Raw genomic sequence first — 5,483 nt, 5'->3', positions numbered from 1 at the left:
GGGAGGCTGGGAGGAGGCGGAAATTTTTTTCTCAATAAAAAAAATCTTTAAAAAAAACAAAACAAAACAAAAAAAATTTAAAAAAAAAGAGCCAAAGAAAAAGCACAAGATACATATAGATGCAAAAACCCATACCCACACTTTCACCTACACGGAAATTCCATAAAGCACAAACCTATATCAAACAATTATGCACAATATAAATATAATTAAATACAAAATATAATATGTGACATATAATTATTGTTATATAGCGACATATATCATTATACAATAACAGTGTTATATATAAATTTAAAAAGTACTTTGCTCACTGAGCAACCTTTCTAGCCTCATGTAGTCATTTTATTATAATTGCATATAATTGCAATATATTTAATGTAGTCTACACTATAATATATGATATAATCAATGTGAAATATGTGATATAAAAATACAATATTGTAGGAATGCACATTATGCATATGTTTTTAATACACACACAATGTGTACCACCATAAATTATATTGTAATCATATATACTATAATGAATATGTAATATGACATGTATTCAATCCAGTATAAATATCACCTGTAACTATAAGATACATGCTGTTTTAAATAATTTAAATGTATATGCAACATACACATAGACATTTAAAATAGTCATATCAAATTATATTTTATTTGGAATGTCAATTACTATCTCAGTATTATTTACTGTTTCATAAATATTTATGCATTGTGGTGAGTGGCAATGTCATCCACCTGTCAAGCTAGTGTCTAACCCTTTAGATTGCAGCAAGGTTAGCTTACTCTCCATAGAATGTCAAGATGATCTCCTGGCATCCCATAATACACTCAAGGTGGCGGAAAAAGAGTTTCAGCAATCCATCATCAGTGATAATGTCAATGTCTGTGGCTGTTATGGCAATAGTGTGCCAATCACCTGAGATCTGAGAATGAAGACACTGTTAGAAAATCAATGGATCTTCTCTCAACTCCCACAAATATGTTAACTCTAGTGGGGAAAAATGTCTGATTTTATTGAACTCCCCAAAATTCTATACCTTAAAATTTATTTTCTGTTTTTGTTCTGTTGTTAGAGAAAGCATATGAATTATGGTGAGTAGGGAGGGAAGGAAAGAATATGTATTATGGTTAGTAGGGAGGTAGGGAAAGAATATGAATTATGGTTAGTAGGGAGGTAGGGAAAGAATATGAATTATGGTGAGTAGGGAGGTAGGGAAAGGAGTTGGTGGAGGAGAATGAATATAAACAAAACATATTATAGGATATCTTTAAATTTTAATAAATACAACAGAAAATATCCTATTTACTATATATTTCAATTTACAGTAAATAACAAAATTTATAAATATGTAATAAAATTTTTATCCCCTAGACTGCACAAACATAAAGTGACATAATTATTCAAATCCTCCTCTAAGCCATGATGGTAAAAATTTTTTGACATATTTAAGACTGAGCCAACAAATATCATGTAAAACTGAAGATTTTATTTGGTATCTGGATTTTTATCATGTAGAATCTGATTTTAATGGAAATGAGAAAATATAGAATTGACAGAAAGAATTTTTTTCAATGCAAACATATGGGTATGGACCAACATTTTACATAATCCAATATATGCACGTAAATCTGTAAGAGAAAAACAGGGAGAAATGGATATAGGTGATAAGATTACCTATATATAACAATATAATAATAATATATATGTGCTATTAATACAATGGCAATTAATATGTAATATTTTATATTGCAATTATATGTATAACAACAGAAATATAATATGACAAACATTGTATCTGATGTATTTAATTTTGTTTATAAATACATTTTGCATGATATTTTATATAATTTGTATGTGTATTATAAGAGAAACTCTAAAATAAATATATTAATTAAATATAAAATCATATAAAAGTAAATATTAAATTATATTTTATTTAAAATGTTGCATATCCTCAACTTGCTTCCTAAATGATTGGTTTCTGCAATACATAAGCATTTAGTAACTATTGAGATGCTGTTCAACATTTAAAATAAAGGAACAATGTAATAAGATTTTTTATTTATTATAATCTTATTATTTCATGGTACCTGAGTTGCATTGAGCTGTCCATTAGACCCGCTTCTAGAACAAATCCAAGCATATGTAAGAGGGAGCAGCAGAGCCTTCATTTCAGCGTCTTCTGTTTTCTGCCAATGCTCAGGAAACGAAGTTTAATTTTGTAATCTTGTTTGTAGTATATGCAATGAAGGAATTGCCTTTTATTACAAGATATGGAATAATCTAGAAATTTCCTGGTTGGAGTCACTTGGCTCTGTGAGATGATCTGTTATTTTATTGATAAGATTGTTTTTGAGTGGCACTCGCTCCAGTGCACAATTGAACTTTTTGGGAGTAAAGAGAGCACAAAACACATGTTCTGTTTCAAGAATCACAAATATTTAGTCTGAAGTCCCAATTATTGAAAAGGGGGAATATGCATAAAATATCTTTCTAAGCACTTGAGTACTTGAATATTTGTTCTGAATATTATTGGAAATAAATATTTTCCAAGGATTTTATATACATTTTATATGTATTTTTTCAAGATCTACATTACAGGTTTAAAGTTGATTTTTCAAACTAAATTTATTACCTTGTCATCAAATAAAATTTAAACACAGTCTCTGTTGATCAAGAGATATGAACACTCTCAACTACATTAGAGAAATTAGGAAAATAAAGCATGAAAATTCTGCTGAAATTATTTTCTCCAGACAGTCTCCAGCACTGACTGTGAAAACCTTATTAACTGTTTATTCCTTTGAAACTGTTAATTCAAGGTCAAAATGAAAGAAGAAAGAAAGAAAGAGAAAAAGAAAGAAAGAAAGAAAGAAAGAAAGAAAGAAAGAGAAATTTAATCAGCTACAACATTTGGCCTAACCATTGCAAAACAATTTTATGAGTGATATGTACAGAGTTTAAACTTTAGTCATATAATTATTTAGCTTGAACTAAAAATAAAAAGATTCGAGTACAATACTAAAAGAATAAAGAAAATGTTGATTTGGATACTTCACATACCATATTTCTACAGATATTAAAAATGTGAGATATTTTTATTAACAAAATACTTTTTTTCATATCCTTTCCCAAGCTCTCAAATTCAGTGTTTTGATGCTAATGAAATACTGATGTTATTTAGAATTTTCCATAATTTGAATGTTAGAGTTTGAGTCATTTAATAATTTTGGTTTTACTAATCTCAATTAAAAATACTTAATTTTATGTGCTTGTGTCTTTTGTTTCCATGTATACAGGAGCAGCATGTGCACATCTGGTGCCTGTAGAAAAAAGAAAATTTGAGTTACAGATGTCTAGCACCAAACACACTTATTTTAATAGGCACTTACGTTGCAGTTTGAATAACTCATTATTATTTATTATAGTGACAGGTCATATTGTAATGTATTTTTATATAATTAAATATTAATGAACACTTGTTTGTGTGTCTTGGGGTAGCAAACAAAATTGAATATCAGTATATTTTCTTACAAAAGTGTCTTTACAAAGTTTCTATCCCATAAGAATGGGATAATTTTCAATCTTGAGTTCTATTTTTAAAAAAGATTTCATTCGGCATTATTTACACATCTGTGTATCTCTGTATATGCACCAGATGAGTACATTACCTACATTGGTCGAAAGAGGGCAATAGGTTCCCTTGCAGTACTTAAAGCTCTTAAAGGAGGGTGATAGATCCCTTGCAGTACACAAAGTATCCAGAAGAGAATGAGAGATTCACTTGCAGTTCCTAAAACACCAAAAATAGGATGATAGCTTAACATGCAGAAAACAAAACATCTAGAAGAGGGTAATAGATTTTCATGCAGTAGTCACAGATGCCAGAAGCAGGTGACAGCTTCTGATGCAATGCATAAAGCACCCAAAGTGGAAGAAAACTTCCCATGGAGTATACTCTGTGACCAGAATAGGGCAATAAAGCTCCATGGAGTACTCAAAGCATTCAGAAGAGCACAATAGTGCCCCATTCAGTACCCAAGCATCCAAAAGGAGATAACTTCCCATGCAGCAACCACAGGATCCATAAGAGGGCAATAGAGCCCCATGCAAAAACCAAAACATTCAGAAGAGGGCTATAACTTCCCATGTGGTAACCTCAGTAGCCAGAATTGGGCAATAAAACAGTATCCAAAGCATTCAGAAGATTGTGATAGAGCCCCTTGCAGTACCTAAGCATAGAAAAGGAGATAACTTTCCTTGTAGTAACCAAAATATCCAAAAGAGGGTGATAGCTTCACATTTAGTATCTAAGCATTCAAACGGGATGATAACTTGCCATGCAGTACCCAGAACATTCAAAAGAGTCTGATAGCTTGATTTTAGACAAGAGGGAGCTAAACCTCTGTGCATTGCCCAACATGTCCAGAAGAGGTAGATAGAGTCCATGCAGTACCCAAAGCATCCAGGAGATAGAGATAGATGCCAACACAGTATCCAAAGCATCCCCAATAGTACCCAGGGAATCCAGAAGAGGTTGGTAGCTTTCCATATAGTACCTAAAACTTTCTAATAGGGAGATAGATCCTTATGGAATACCCAATATATCCAGAAAAAAGTGATCGCTTCGGATAAAGTACTCACTGAATCCAAAAAGTCATAGCTTCTCACGCAGTACACAAAACAACCAGAAGAGGAAGATAGTTTCCTGTGTAGCACTCAGAAATAGCTTCCCATGTAGTACCCAAAGCAACCAGGACAGGAAGATAGACTCCCATGCAATGCCCAAAGCATCCAGAAGAGGGTAAGAAAGCTCTTTGAAGTATCCAAGGTATCCAGGGGAGGGCAATAGCTTCCCATGCAGTACCCCTGGCAGCCAGAACAGGGTAATAAAGCCATAAGCAGTACCCAAGCAACCCAAAAGAACAATAATTTGCCATGCAGTACCCAAGCATCCAGAAGAGGGAGATAGTTCCCCATGCAGTACCTGAAGTACCTGTGGTCAATAAAAGAGGGTGATAGAGCCCTGTGCAATACCTAAAACATCCCAAAGAGTTATAACTTCTCATGCAGTACTCAACACATTCAAAAGAAGGCAACAAATCCCTATACAGCACCCAATGCATTCAGAAGAAGGGAAGAGCTTCTGAGAAGTACCTACAGCACCCAAAAAGAGGATGATAGCTTCCAATGCAGTATTGAAAGAATCCAGAAGGCTACTTACAAATTAGCATGAAAAAAAGATAAAATAAAATAAACTGGAATTGATGAAACAAATAGAAGAAAAAGATCCACAGAAAAAGCAAACAAAAACATGTAGTTGCAGAGACACACACATTTACATACACAGGAGTTCCTGACGTGGGAATGATTTATTATTAATAAAGAAACTGCCTAGGCCCATTTCATAGGCCAACCCTTAGGTAGGCGGAGAAAACAGAACAGGATGCTGGGAGAAAGAAGCTGAGTC

The sequence above is a fragment of the Microtus ochrogaster genome, chromosome X (assembly GCF_000317375.1).
Source record: "Microtus ochrogaster isolate Prairie Vole_2 chromosome X, MicOch1.0, whole genome shotgun sequence".
Taxonomy (NCBI): Eukaryota; Metazoa; Chordata; class Mammalia; order Rodentia; family Cricetidae; genus Microtus; species Microtus ochrogaster.
This window is presented reverse-complemented; position numbering follows the sequence as displayed.